Source organism: Bactrocera neohumeralis, chromosome 2 (assembly GCF_024586455.1).
Source record: "Bactrocera neohumeralis isolate Rockhampton chromosome 2, APGP_CSIRO_Bneo_wtdbg2-racon-allhic-juicebox.fasta_v2, whole genome shotgun sequence".
Lineage (NCBI taxonomy): Eukaryota > Metazoa > Arthropoda > Insecta > Diptera > Tephritidae > Bactrocera > Bactrocera neohumeralis.
The window spans coordinates 3,794,778-3,810,549 of NC_065919.1; the positions used below are offsets into that span (position 1 = coordinate 3,794,778).

General features: G+C 39.2%; 1 protein-coding gene across 6 annotated transcripts in view; it reads right to left on the minus strand.

Moving 5' to 3' along the window:
* The window catches only part of LOC126751158 (protein roadkill), a 178,285-nt gene that overhangs the window by 60,937 nt on the left and 101,576 nt on the right, over positions 1-15,772 (minus strand). For 3 of the 6 annotated variants that reach the window (XM_050461198.1, XM_050461201.1, XM_050461197.1), the window contains one exon: positions 10,424-10,450. The exons of 2 other annotated variants lie outside the window; for them this stretch is intronic. The gene's annotated coding sequence lies outside the window, so the exon portion shown is untranslated. Of the gene's footprint in view, positions 1-10,423; positions 10,451-10,893; positions 10,911-15,772 lie in introns of those variants that run through there. One more of the 6 variants, XM_050461202.1, reaches the window with a different exon arrangement.

Consider the following 15,772-nt stretch of genomic DNA (forward strand, 5'->3'; position numbering starts at 1 on the left):
CACAGCATGGTTCGCCATTAAAATTGTGCAAATAAAATCAATTTCAAGTCAAAACAAACCACCGGTTTTAAATTATTGCTTATACAGAGACTGTAGTGGTTCAGTTGGGTCCAGAGATGGTAGTGCCGAAGTGTCCTTTAGTTATTGTCCTTAATTTTTGTACAGTTGAAAAATCATTTATTTTGAGTGACCCACAAAGCTATTATTACCTGCTTACTTCGGTGAATGCAGTGAACAACAACAACAACAACAAGAGTAAACAGTACGAAAGGCAGGTGCTGCGCTGCAGGTTTTGTAGACACCGGGATTTGCCAGTGGGTCCTTTGCAGCTGCTGCAGCACAGTGGCTCACATAGAACTCCCATAGCGTTTGTTTAGGCTGTAGTAAAACCAATGGACATGCACAATAACAAAAACAAAGCAATTCGTTGTCTGCCTTTATCCCCTTTCTTTAACAAAGAGATAAGTCCAGGCTAGCGAAGAGATCTGCTGAAAAGACAAGCTCAATCAACTTTGACAGATTAGTAGGAGCTGCGAATGCATTGGAAGAAAAGTGCATAGAAAGATGCATCAGCTCAGACAAATCTTTCACACACACACACACACATTCAACAGCTGCACAGTAAGGCAATAAGCAGTAATGATTACAATAAGAAAAAGGCAATTACAAATAATTAAACGAGTGCAGGCCATAATTGAATTTCCTCCACTAGACAAAGGCCAACCAAAGCGTCGCGTTGAGACATGCATAAAGCCAAGTGCCAGGTAAGTGCTCGAGGCAAAGAATGCCACGCAGAATACAAAAAACAAAAAAGAAACCAATTACAGAACAAAAATGCAAAAAAAAGTTTAGAATGGCAAGTGAATAGAACACGCCGCGGCTTGCTAATCCCATTCTTTGCAAGTGTGAGTTGTGTGGTAAACTGCTTTGAAATGAAAGTATTGCTAAGAAAAATGCAACAACAAGAACGGATGGAACCCTCATTTGCCCTTAAGCAAGTGGTTGACTGGCTAAGTGTATGCGAGAGCGCAAATAAAAAATCAGAAATTAAATGAAAGAACAATTGAAGAAAGAATGGCACCACAGCGGCGATGGCAGCGTCCGCACGCTGAACAGTCAGTCAGTCAGTCAACCGATCAGCAAGCGTCAACTGCGCACCACACATATGCATGGGGGTACAGTGAGGCTAAGAAAAAATGCAACGCCACTTTAACTCCACTGGAGTCTAATTTACTGTCTAATTGCAACAAGAAATCAAACATCGACTGTCTGGGAGTTTTGAAATTTATCAACAAAAGTTACGGCTTCCTTAAAACTGAAAGTGGAAATCGTATCGAGAGGAATTTGTATATATGTTGTCTATAATACCAGGGTGTACAGTTAACAAATAGGAATATTTTGAAAATTGCTTTGGCTTTGGAAAATATTCAGGGCTATGGTGCTTCATTCAATGTCGTTCAGACGAGTTTAACATCATAAAGCTGGAGTGTTTCAAATTTATTTGGAACATACAAAAAAAACCTGAGGCTCATGGACTCTTGTGATGTCTAAAACGATCACCGTTCCATTTCAACCCTTATCTTAAATATGAATACCTTAATTTATATGAAAGCAACTGAGAAGGCCACCTAATATGGATTGGTTGATGAACTAACGAAGAAATAGCAAATAGCAAATCACAAAGCACACTGCAACTTTTCTGCACGCAACTGCACTTACACTAACGTGTACATTTGCGGCTGCCGCAGCACAGTATCCGATATGGTACACGCTTGACTTCAGTCAACGTTCTGCTCAAGTGACTATGGAGATTGGTTGCCGTCGCGCGAGGACTAGCGTATGCCACCGGCGACGACTGACTATTGCGACGCTAAAACGTCGTATTCACTGTTCCCGAACGGGATCGGCTGTCTGGGTTGACGGACGTCGCTGGCGCTGACGAACCGCACACGATGTGTGTGGCATAATGCGTTAGTTTGGTCGTCAATTACTTATTAAGGAAGCCAGTGTAGTGCCGATAGCGGCGGTTCTGTGAAATGGTTAAGTGACCCGATAAGAATGGCATACAATTTGTAGTATGGGAAATGTATTATGAATCATGGGGTTTAAACGAATGTGTGATTAATTATAAGAAACATAAATAGGGGTATTATCGGGATAGTAATAAATCATTGTTTTATTAGCTTCAAATCAAAAGCAAGAAGAAAACAAAACCTTACAGGTCTCTTCACTTCATTTAAAACTCATACAACCAATCGTAGCCGAAACTTCTGGCCCAAAGAATCTTAGTAAAGAGGTGTAAATCCGCGGTTCAGAATATACATATGTACATGAAAAAACTTTTTAGTTTAGTCTCTTTGACACTTGGTGTTTCGCAGTAATTCTTCGTCTAAAACACTGATCTTGTAGGTGCTCTGATCCTTCCACTTCCACAAACTGTGTTCCACATTAAATTTTCTTGCAAATTTCGGGTTATTTTATAAATGTTTTCTCGAAAAAATTCTGTACACTCCTTTAACAAGTTTTCCGTCTAGTCTGGTTCGATTTGATTAGGTGTCTAGATTAGGAAGATATAAATATGACAGTTCTCAAAAGAAAATAAACAAAACAATCGCATCTTGAGTCCCGATCTCGTCGAAGCAATCATTAAGAGCGTCTATAAATAAAAAGGAAGTAGATACAATAGCTTGTATTGAACAGGTATCGTGTCGAGTATATTGAGAATGTACTGGTGGCATGAAAAGAGCTCAGAAGTCTTAGAACAGACCGATCCTGGAATCAGAAAAAGCTCTAAGCTTTCAGCTCGTTCAAATGAGATATAAGAATCATGGCTTTATTTTTCCCATCGACAAACTGACTCAACATACGAGTGCCTTAGTATATGGATGCCAGATGAATTAGTCTCGTTGTAATCAGTTATGAATAGATAGGTTTTAATACTCCAAAACTCTATGATCCTTCTTATATTCCAACAAGTTAAAAAGCGATGAAACTTTCTACAATATTTTCTTTCATTTTAATTGAAGCTCTAGCCAACTTGCCTTATAATTTCCTACCGGACTCGGGGTCTGTGCTAGCAAGCCCAGCACGGCGGACGGGAACAGGGAGATCTTTCAGCGCTGAGCGTAAATATTGGCGACTTTGTGTGTGTATTTGTAGAAGTGTTGTTTGCATGGGCGTGTGTGGTCGGGGAAGTTGACAAACAATGCACGCACATGCGTACGTACGCATGAACCGCACACATGGACGCTGAGGATGCAGATGCAATGCAAACATACAAAAGTGCGGCTGAGAAGAAATGTTTCTTCCATTTGAATTTATTATTCACGAAGCCGAATACACGTACTTATTTGACTATCGCGTATGTCTGTGGACGCAGGATCAAAGCCAGCTATGTGTGTTTGAACCGACGAAGGATTCGCCGGCGCATGCTACCTGGATCAATGCGGAACGGCGGTTGGCATATTGCCCGATGGACACAAACGAACAAATAAAAAACTAATTTCCAGCAACTAAGGGCGACAACAATCGTGAACGTTAATAAATTTTATATTAAAAAATGCCACCAAAGACGTGCGACCACAGCTAACTGCCAGCAAGATTGCGCCGTCGAAAAGCTGAGCGAACTCCGGTCGCCGCCGACGTTTCGCTGACGGGATGACTGCGGCTTGCTGTGACTGAAGTTGTATCTAGTTATACCCGAGGATAAACGATTAAACGAATGTATTATTACTGTGTATGTTGCGTGCTGACACGAGGAAGAGTTGGTTGATCTAAATGAGAGGATGACATGGTTTGGCCTCCATGTCGGATTTTAAAGAAACGGGATGAAATATAAGAAATTTAAAACCCCGAAAAAATTTAATTTTTAACTATGTTAGGAAAGTTAGCCATGTCGTGTGCCCGGTAGATGATCTTCAGCGAAAAACTTCTTTGACTCGAGATCTGGACAAGGGAAGCAAGGTTTGTTGCATCGTGGTAAAATATATGTAGATTTTTGAAGGAATATAGACATTTGAAGCTTATCTGGCTTGATGATGAGTTTCCGGAGATTGCACAAGAAAAACAAACAGCAAGGATTGGTGTGCAAAGTTTACACTTGGTGAAATGAGCACCGAAGAAGGTGAAAGTGTCCAAAATAATTTTGAATGACCGTAAAGTGAAATTATTCGAGAGAGCAGAGACTCTAAAGATATCAAATGAACGTATTGGATATACTATATCACCCTTGATGAGGATAGAGTCATATGTAGAAGTTCATGCTAGTGAGGAAAGTTCTCTGATTGCCATTCACTTGTGAGTGGCCAGAAACGATTCTTTGACATATGGCTCAAGCAGCTCACGATTTCTGGACTTAGACCAAATACTTATTCTCTGGGTAACCAAAGTGCTGGGTTTGAGACCTGCAACGTAAGAACTAATGAAGTTTCGGCATTCGATGGAACGATGAGCTCTATGAGTTATACGACGACATTAACATAGTTCAGCGAATTAAAAGACAGCGGCTACGCTGACCAGGTCATTTCGTCCAAATGGACGAAAACACTCCAGCTCTGAAAATATGCGACGCAGTACCCGCCGGCGGAAGCAGAAGAAGAGGAAGAAATCCACTCTGTTGGAAAGACGAGGTGGTAGAAAGACTTGGCTTTGCTTGGAATCTCCAATTAGCGTGAGATTGGGAAAAGAAGTGAATGGCGCGCTGTTGTTAACTCCCTTGAAGCGAACTATATTTTATTGTGACAGGCCGGGGACTTTTCAATTGACCTGTTAGATAAACCCGAAAATTTTGTATTCCGAACTTGGTATGGCAGGATAGCCGTATTTAGTAAAAAAAATATTAAAAATGGACGTAAGACCATCTAGCTCAAAAGAAAATTAGAACTATAGAAACCTCTTAATAGATTTTCATTAAACTTGTTCGACTTATCGATTTTTAATACAAAATTTGGAATATTAATGCTAAGCTAGGAAAAAAAAGCTCAATTGAATGAAGACTCTGTCTTCCACTCGGCAACTTATGGGATAAATCACGTAAACACGAATTCCGTTCGAGGTTGGCACTTCCTTATTAGCTTCCATTTCTTCTCACAAAAACAATAACATTTCACCCGAATCAGAGTCAAATTTATGTGAGCCATCGCGTTTGCTGCAATTTGAAGGTTTGATGATGGATCTTGATGGAGAGGTTGACTCGGTGCGAGTGAAGATTTTACGCAAAGTAGCAAAGGGTTTTACATTTATACGAATAATTTCTACTACTTCTATAAATAACACTGCGATCACTATCGGTTATAAGCGAGCATATGTAAATATCGTGTGTGTGTGTGTGTGTGTAAGGCAATTTCTTGGTAGGTTTATGTGGTTTCCATTTAAACCACCACATCAGATAGACATCTGCACACAACTGTTGGTTCATCCGCTTGTGTGGCTGTCTGTCTGTCTATCTGTCCGTTTGCCGGTTTGTCCGTCTGTCCGAAAAGGTGCTGGCTTCCCTCGCCTTGCGCAGTGGTGCGGGTCTCTGGTGTTTGGCAGCGTTGGTGGCATTTTTTATGCGCTCTTCAACGACTGCTGCTCCTCTCATTTTACATTTGTTTCTGTAGTTTTGAATACTTTTATTTGTGTTGTTGTAGCATTTATTGTTATTGCCGTCATTAGCGCAATCAAAACACGCAGGCCACCAACAACCAACTAACCACACACCATACACACCTCAATACGTATGAGAGCATGTACTTGTACCTGGGGATTCCAAAAACAACATCAAGGTAGGCTATAAAAACCGAAACTCTTAAATGACCGCTAAGCACCAATCTTAGACAATGAGCCAAATGAGTCAAATTTAATTTGTACCGTTTTTTTGATAATTTTATGTTCTGTTTTTATTATTAATTCCAATTTAATTTTTTCTCGTTGTTGTCGCTAGGCGTATTTATGTGTGTGACCTTTACAGTGCGCGCACGCGTTTGTACACTTCGTGGAGCGTAAAGAGCGTTTCTTCAGGGCAAATGGTCCGTTGGCCAAGACCGCGTTTAGTTCACTTCCTCTACAAAAACACACAAGATCACTCACACACTCAGATATTGACTTTGGTGTGGTAGATGTCTGCTACTTAAGTGATCGTACGCTGTGAGAGAAGGTTTTCCGAAGGCTAATATACGAGTAAGTCTCGAATTTATGGCTCAAGTGTGCGAGTTTTGATTCATTTTTATTAATTTTTTTTGCATTTGGCTTTTCTTTGACTAATTCTATGCTTTCAAAATACTATGTGATTCACTTAAAGTAATATAATAGAGGTATGTGGGAAAATCTACAAACCGGCATGTGTCTACTAAGAAATTGGCTTTTATAAATGACCATGCGAGGGTCACTCAGAAAAGGTACCCGCCCATGTAGTCAACGTCAGCGGGAACTAGTTCGACCGAATAGCTTCGAATTGGACGAGGCTTGTGTGCGTTTGTGTGTTTCCCAGTCGTTTCCTCCACTCAGATCGTTGTAAACTCTGCAAACGTCATACTCAAATCTTGATCTTATGCGTAAAAGAAGTCTAGACTTTAAATTATGTTTAGTTTTTGATTTTTTTTTTTTTTTTTTACAGAGGCGACTGACGAAGAAATATTCTACTTATTTGGTTATATAAAACATCGAAAGCCACAATATTGAGACTAAGACTAAAACAATCAGCATCCACCATATACTTATATTAGATTATATGAGAAAAAGTAGTCACAAACTAAGTTGGAACGATGTGACGCGATCGAATAAGTCAACCATGGAATGTACTCCATTTATGAGAAGAGTACTCTTCCAATTGATTGAGTAAAATTTTAAAGGTCTGATATATACAAGATGTCTTCATTCTATCTTCAAACTTAATCTAATACTCTTTTTTCGGGAGCTCTACATCAATTCTAGCTTCTACCAGACCACTATAGCGCCTTTCAAGTGAAGGTGGCTGCTTTAAAGGTAGCCGGAGATACTATAAACTGCTCCGAAGTGCAGCATTCTTCAGAGCGGTGCACACTCAGTTCGATAGAAGAACGGCTATACTGGCTTTGAGCTCACAGATCTAATAAAGGAACTTCTTCCGGTTGAGACCTGTTTGGCTGCCCAGTCACAGCAGAATTGGCGGAAACTGTAAAGCCGATGAGCTTGCTGAGGAGGGCACTCCTACTTCAATTACATCCGATTGAAAGCGTGTGGGTACTGCGTTGTTCTCTTTCGTTCTAAATCTCGGTAAGCGATGATCAACGTCTAGATTTTTTGGGACTGCGAGATCCTTCTGTCTCAGAGTGAACCATAAGAGGCTCATTGATCTAATTGCTCTTAGCAAAGTCAATATCGCCGCAATTGTGGGTGGTCTGACTGAACATTATTCAATAGGTCCACACGCGTTCCGTTTAAATATTTTATCAGACGCTTTTTGTCTAAGCTGTTTGGCGGAAGACGAGTTGAACTCATCTTGTCACTTTCTCCTCTATTGAGACTGAAATGTCTCAGTTGATAAACCTCCGGCGAACTTAGCGCTTGGCGGAGTGGCTGGGATTGATATTACCCACCTGAAAAAATTTGTAGTAAACTCACTCCGCTTCGTCGCCAATCTATGAGGATCTGGTAATACACATTAAGGACTCTATTGGACAATAAGATCAATCCTAGGACAGAAATAATACTGAGGCTAATGCCTAAATAAATGATAAGCCGATTGGCTAGTATAGTAGACGAAAATCTCAGGAATCTATGATCAAGAGTCGTGAACTGGTCAAGTACGGTCAACTCGACAAGCTACCGACTAAATCATTTGGGAAATGTTTCTTGAACTACCACAACAACAACATCAATTCTAATTTATGAAAGTCAGCACCTTGAGGCATGTTTTCTATAATTCAAAATCGTATTCACTCATCGTCCATGGAAAATGGGCGGGTGTGGGAAAATTAAACTGAAAACACACATGCGTCATTCACACTTGTTGACCTATGCAAATTTCGAAATAAAAATAGAAAAAAACGAAAGCAATCACTATTAAAAATGCTACACATAATTATACAGGGCACGGTCCACTCACCCAGCCCAATACACAAATGTACATACGTCATATGATATGTACGCGTGTGTGTGTGCGTGGCACTTGTATGATTGTTAAGTTTGAAGTACTAATTTTCAATGAGAAAGCCGTCGTACCATGCCGAAGACCGCCGGTGTGATTTGAAAGTGTGCCTTGTTGTTGTTGCCATTGCTGGTGTCTTCTGATGGTGCTGCGCATGCGCGCAAGGCGAAATGGGCGTCGCGGAGCGGACAATTTGCCACAATTTGGAATGCGCGCAAGTGAGTAAATGTATGGGTGTGTGCGTGTGCTATGCGAAAGTCGTTCGCCTATGAAATAAAATATAATACTGTATTTAAGTTCGAGTTGTTATATCTCGAAAATCAGTGCAGCGACGAATATACGCTGTACGTACGCCACATACACACACACACGAGCATATCCAACGGTACTGGCGAATTTGCGCTCATTTGAATGAAAGTTTGAAGCAACTCTTACAGCGTTTATTCAATATCCAGCAGCTTTCGATGCGTTCACCCAAGCAGCAGCCGGCGGAATAGCACACATACTGCCGAACGTATGACGTATGTACATGCGAATGGACGAACGGACTGACGGTATTTTAGATTTCTTTTTCAAGTTTCATTTTTTCATCTTTTCACAATTCAATTTGATAGATTTGGTAACACTGTGGTAGGCTTTTCACCGCCAGCGATCAACGCGATCATCAATATCAACGTAAGCTTCATTATTAGCATTAGTCTAAGCGCGCAGCGCTGCTGTAAAACAATCTGCAATAAATGAAGTGATCTTCAACTAAACCGTTGTCGCTGCTCACCATCGTCATCATCAGTCGGATTATGATTGCATTTGAAGGTGCCACAACGTCAGCAAACATCAGCTCAGGCATCTCGGGCAGTCAGTTCGTCAGTCGGCGCAATTCGTTGGCCGCTGGTAGCTGCGCCAGCCAACTTACTCGCTCACTTAGTTGGCCAATTTGATTTTCACCAACGCTTTGGCTTTCGTCACCAACAGCGCGCGCTAAGACCACTAGAGACGGCGGCGGCAGCGGCAACCACAGCAACAGTGCCGACGGCTGCACCAACATCATCAGCGATGTTTTCTTCTTCATTTTCGTCGTCTTGTTAGTGGTACTTTCTAAATTGTTTGCGTGAAATTTTATTTTACTACTACTAAATTGCTCTGTTACTCGTCGGCGCATACATACCGACATGTATGCAGCTATTCACGAGCGCTTGCGCGCTTTTCTCGCCTTTTAGTAGCGTCATTAAATAAATCTTTGCTGCTAAATTACCAAATTAGTTGTTAATTTAGGTGAAATTCTATTTTTTTTTTTACTTCTGTTTGTTGAATTTCACTTATCGCTGTGGGCGTGGCAATTGATGGGTAAAATATTGTGAGAGAAAAAAACTAGAAAGCAAATCATAAATTTATAGTTAGTGCTACACTAAAGAATCAATTTAAATATAACTGCGCGAAAAGATGTGCAAGCATATGCTGCAAAGTGCTGATTTCATTTGACATCGCAGTTTCCAATCTGGTTGCACGCAAGTGAGTTTTCCAAGAGCTAAGTTGTCATTCCACAGTCATTATTTAATAATCTTTATTCAGTTCCGAGACGGAACCAGATATTTATTTAACTTTAACTCGACAAGACTCTTAAAACGTATTTGAAAACTATTTTCCGCCGCTAAAATTATAAATCCGCAGCTTTCTTTAAGTCTCTGTGGCCCTGGAGGAAATGAGGCTGCGAGGAAACCGAGGAAAAATTCTTTAAAGGAAACTTATTGCGGATTCAGTTGGGGATCTTCACGAATAATGCTAAATGTGGCAATAGAAATTTTCGCAAGCAAAGAAAGCTTAGGTCTCCGTTATCCAATGCCTCATAAAACTTTTTAAGTTTCACCTCAATTATATTGCTGTTCTACGGCCTATCTACGAGCAGTCAGTATTGTCTTGACTTGCCTTCTGAAATTTCAAGACACCGTTTTTTGTTTCTTAATTTAGGTAACACTTTCATGGCCGTCGAGTCTACTTAATCTGAACGTACTCGAATTTCTATCGATACAAGAACTCTGATCACCACAGTACTTACAAGATTATTGCGATTATATTGCAACAATATAAAGAAACGAAGGCTGCCCTAAAGACGTGATATATACAGCGGGCTTCAAAGCTCTTAACAAGAGTTCATTTCTTCAATTGACTCACCTAAACTTTTTTGATGTTTTTTTTTACTAAAAAAGTCGATCTTGTGCGATTAAAAGAAAATAATTTTTTGTATGTAAAATTTTTGTAAGCGTTTGGTTTTGTAATAGAATGGTTTTTCAATACATACATACGATCTGATCTACTTACACAAGTATCACGATTTACAACACACACCTGTAAAAGAAATAAGAAAGATATGAGTACATATAGAATAAAATTAGTTTTATGAATAAATAAGTTGTCTAAATATTCAGTTGCAATTAACTAAAAACCACCATAAAAACCAACAAATCAATATTCGAATAACAAACTTTAATTTAAGTTAGAAAATCGGAAATTTTGAAAAACTCAACTAATTTTTATGCTTTTTATAAGTTTTTAAATTAATCAAATAAATCTGAATCAAATCTAACGAGGGGTACTGGAGTTAGATTGGTCAGCTTGAAATCTAAAAGCATATTTTTGAGGAAATTTGTTTAATGTTTTCGTTGTTTACAGCTTAATTTCGTAATTCGAAAGCTTTGTTAGTCTTAATTTACTGGTTTAAAATTTTGTATAGACTGTTTTCCAAATTTCCAGTTTTCCGAACCGTATTGCGACTCTTCCATTCTTCTTACCAGAAATTCGATTTTTGCTTTAATTTTATATCCCCAGTGTCCTTACTCAGTCCCTTTAATTAGAAGCCAAAGATGAAAATTAATATAATCTTGAATACATTAATAATAATATAAAATTGCATATTTATTTTCGGAAACAAAAATTGCGTATTTATTTGCAACTTCTCCCTTTAATTGCAATATTGAAAATAAAAAATAACTGTATAAAATCGCAGTAAAAATTTAAATTTACGAATATTGAAACAAAACAAAACAAAAAATAAATAAAAATTCGCACAAAATTTCACTCATCTTAGCGACAAAGCTCGGGGCTGATGGCAAAAGGTTAACGGTTTTTTCAGCTACTGAACAAAAACAAAAACCGTACAAACAAACCGAAAACGTTTATTCCAAAAAAAAGATATTACAAATCCAAAATTCGACTATTATATGCAATACTAATCACAAGAGGAGCTTTGGTATGCACTACGAGGGTTACAATCAACATTTTGAGATTAAAAAAATTGTAAAATGTCGTCTCCGGATCACTTGTAATAACAATAGATTACAATCGATGCATACAGAACATACTTTGTATTTTGCTGATTTGAAAGAAATTATGGGTCCAAATATGTTAAGAAGCCTCTTTTTGATAACTCTATGTTTACTTCTTTCAGCAGTATTGCAATAACTTATGCATGAGTAACATTTCAATGTCAAGCAATTTAGTGCTATGAACCACTTAGTGGTCTTTCATTCAACTAAGAAGCCTAGATGTCTGGATTAAAGCTTAGTTGTCAGAGCTTTAATTAAATTAGAGGTTTTTTCCTTCAGGAAAAACTGTAATTTTTTTGACTGAAGCAAGAAATGAGATTAGAGCGTTAAAGGATCTGCTTTTCCTTTGCAGTACTTTGCTAAAGGCACATATTTTAGTTTTAGACAAATAGGTTCATAGAAAAGCAAAGAATATGCCCGTTTTGCTCGATAAAAATTCTTTCTTTGACTCCTAATCAATAATTCATCGACTACATATTCTACTAATGAAATATATAGACTCTTATAATTCAAACAGCTTCGAGGGTAATGAGAACTCATACTCAGAGAAGTAAAAGAAAATGCAGACATTTAGCTAACGCCGTTAGAAATCTAGAAATTTTCAAGTTGGTGGATCATCTTCGGCCAAAAAGAATATAGATATAATTTTTCTTTGGAAGGAGAAAGTAGCTCAGTTCTAAGCTAGTACCGACCAACATCAAATAAGTATTTTGCTCCACATCCTTCGGGGGGTATTAATTGCTTGGCAAATGGTTTTTCGAGGTAGTCTCAGCATCAGCGTTTATCAATCTGTCATATGTTAGGAGCGGCCCTCGTATGAAAGCGATTACGCATAAATATTATTTCGGTATACTTTTCGCGTGTTTATTTTTGTTGCAATTATGTATAAACCCTTTTTTGTATTTTTGTAATTAAGCGAAATTAGGGCGGCCCACAATAGCCGAACACGCGGTTACAGCGCACAGCGGAGAGTTGGCTTTAACGGTGTGGTGTTTGGCGGTGTATGCAAACAAATGCAAATGGCACCAGCAGAAGCAGCAACGAAACAGTCGAACGCATAAATTTGGCATTTTTTACAACAACATTGCGGCAACAACACGCATGCGCGACATAGCGAGGCAACGGAGCAAGCGAAAAATGAAGAAAGTTGGCTTTTTTTCGAAGATTTCAGTGATGCGCGTTGTTGTTATTGTTCTTATTGCCAGCTACAATGCGCGAAGCGGCATTACATAAAATTTACTGCGCCGCGGCGTCAGCGACAGCGCTCACAATAAAAGCGAACGCAATGAAGGAAACAACAAATACAACAGCAACCAAACTGTAAGCGTATAAAGTGGTACACACTAACAATAAGAAAAGCAATAACATACATAAATCGCCCAAGAAAATGAGTAAACGCGAAACTCGCAAACACGCAAACGCGCCGCTGCCAAAGTTCGATTTGAAACACAAACAAAAAATGAAAAATGGAGCAAAAAGTGAAAAAGAAGGAAATCCAAAATGACGTACGAATGAACAATCACTTTAGGAGCAACAGTTAACAGCAACAACAACAAAAAGCAAGCACTGAATGCAATGCGATAGTGACAAAAGACAGCGCCGACTGTTGCTTCAACCCGCCTAGCGCGGCCATTCGCCGCCACCCCACCCAGCACCCGATGCGCAATGCCGCTCATCCAACGACCAGCCGAAAAGCAGTTAACTAGCCAACCAACCAGTCGTGCCCCCTTTCGCGACAGATGTTTTGCGACCGCACGGCAGCGCCGCTCGTATCGACACAGCGCACCGCTTTCGTAGCGCGCGCCGCGCCAACAAAACTCACCGCCGCTGACGCTGCATTTCGGCCAGGTAACTCTCTTTTATGGCGCAGCTGCTCGCTTTAGCCTAACTGTTTAGCGGGCTGTCTGGTCTGGCTGGTTGTTGCTATTGTTGCAATTTATGTATATTACATAATCGCGCGGCTGCCAACAACACCGTCATCAACAACAATAACAGTTGCTTAGCCGCTTGAGTTGGCGCTGTTTGCCGCTGACGTTGGCGTTGTTGGCGCATTGTCGGTTTCTTCTTGGCATTATTTTCTTCGTTGTATTTCTTTAATTCTCACTTCGCACGGCTTTTTGTGTTCATCAGGTATATTTTTCTTTTTGCTGAAATTTAGTCATTTCTGTTTTTGCTGTTTAACTTGTAAATATTTTCGAAATATAATGCTTTGTTTTGCGCTACATTCGTGATGACTTTAAGCGCGTCCGTCGGCGCTTATGTCGCATGACGACGGCGGCGTCTGTTGGCTAAACGATACGAAATTATTTAAAATAGTGTCAATAGTTTTCTTTTGCTTTATGTGTGTGCAAATTGGTCATTGGTTTCCCTCAAATTATGATTGCATCACAGCGCCAGGAAAAAAAGACATTTTGATTTCACTAAAATGGTATTTTCGAGCGTAATTCTCATCCAGCTTATACAGATTTATCAGAGCACGTTTCGCATTGAGTGTCATGCAATTTTCTCCTAATAAAGCCTGTGCATTAAGAATGAAAAGTTCATCCAAACCGTTGGATGGTACAGAAAGTTTCGTTAGAGGTTTTTGAAGTCCAATATTGTCGATAACAGGGGGTTTAAAGTGGCAGTTCAGCACGAGAACCTCTGCAAAATTCGTAACGGTAATTTTACACTTACCAGACAGTGAAGAAAGAGAGAAAAAGATATACAGAGAGAGAGACAGATAGATAGAGAGAGAGAGAGGTAGATAGAAAGAGATAGAGAGGAGATAGTGAGAGTTTTAGAGAGTATGAGCAAACAAAAAAGTCGGTCATTTATGTCTTCTAACAAATCGTTAGAGCATACTCATTATTCACAATAACCTATGTTTAAGAAACGATTTGTTGAACTCAGCATTACAAATCTGGAAAACCAACGAGCTTACCAAAACCAAGCCTTTTTAATTCTTATAATGATCTTGCTGGTTAAAGGTATTTTTTGTGTCTTGGTGCTGGACGTTTTCGATGAAATCATAGTTACCAAAATAATAACCAACTGCGGCTTATTTCCGTGACCGTGTTCGCGCGGATTTAGCCTTTTCGTTCAGTGAATTTGGATTTTATAGTTATTGAGAATTCCAGCATACCAAACATTTATTCGTAGAATTATTCGAGGGTCGGCGAGGACTTTAAGAGCTCGAAAATATATTAATTGCTGGGTTTTTGATCTCTTTTAATGACATTTAGCCAATGATATTGATTTTATAAGACAAACGGTGGATCCGTTAAGTGTTTGAACCATATTTATTGAGTATCTTCGCTCTCTTTTTTTGGCTATTGATTTTATAAGACAGACAGTGGATCCTATCCTAGGATGTATCATCTCATTCTTAGATTCTTTGCAGCGAATTGTAGTTCGAATTTTGAGTTTAAAACATTTCTGCAATTTCACAAAATTTTTTCGCGGAAGCATCTTAAATTACCCACGAAATATTGCTTTGGTTTCGGTTGTTTGCTTATGACACAACATTTGGTCTTGCCGACACTGTCTGTGTTGTTGTTATGGTCTGGCATGGGCCTGGCTGGCACAGCAATCCACCAACTGTTGCCATTACAATGCAACTAAATTACGTCGCGTGTCGCCGCTGCGCTCCTTGCGTTTTGCCACAATATAACTGTTAAAACTGTCTGTATGCTGCGCTGTCGAATTTGGGTCAACCAAATGAGTTTTCGGCTCTAAAAGAGTGTTATTATGCTTTAGGCTGCACTTTAGGCTTCACCTAGCTCACGGTACATTTGTCAATATGTAAGTATGTACGTGCTTACGCTAAGGTGTTCGCTGGGTGTGGAAATGTTATGTGAGCGCCTGAGAATGTAATCTCTGGTATTTCATGCGACATTTCGAAAATATTGCAAAACCATAAACATCAAAAAGTAAAAAAAAATAAAAGATTAAAAGACTTTGATTGAAAGCGGCATGAAAAGTTCAGAGTTCGCTAATTTCTGTATTTGGAAAAGTCACTTTATGGTCTGTGATATATGAGAGATCTCATAGCATCGTGTTCATGTGCTTCTTTCAACTAACCTTTTAAACGGACACTTAGTGGTAGGTACCGATTGCGACTTTGTCATTTTAAGTTAAGCGCTTCAGGGTCTCCGTGTTAATTTGACACCTCAGTGATTTTGACTTAGTCCGCAAATTCACAAGTCTCTTTCCAATACAGTTTTTAAAACATTAAAATGAGACATTTTCATGATCTCTCTACTGAGTCGAATGACTAATATTTCTTTTAGGTATATTTTTTTGTACTTATATAGCAGATTCCTGGGCGAATCTTAAGCTTCGAAAGATTTAGAAATTATGTCAA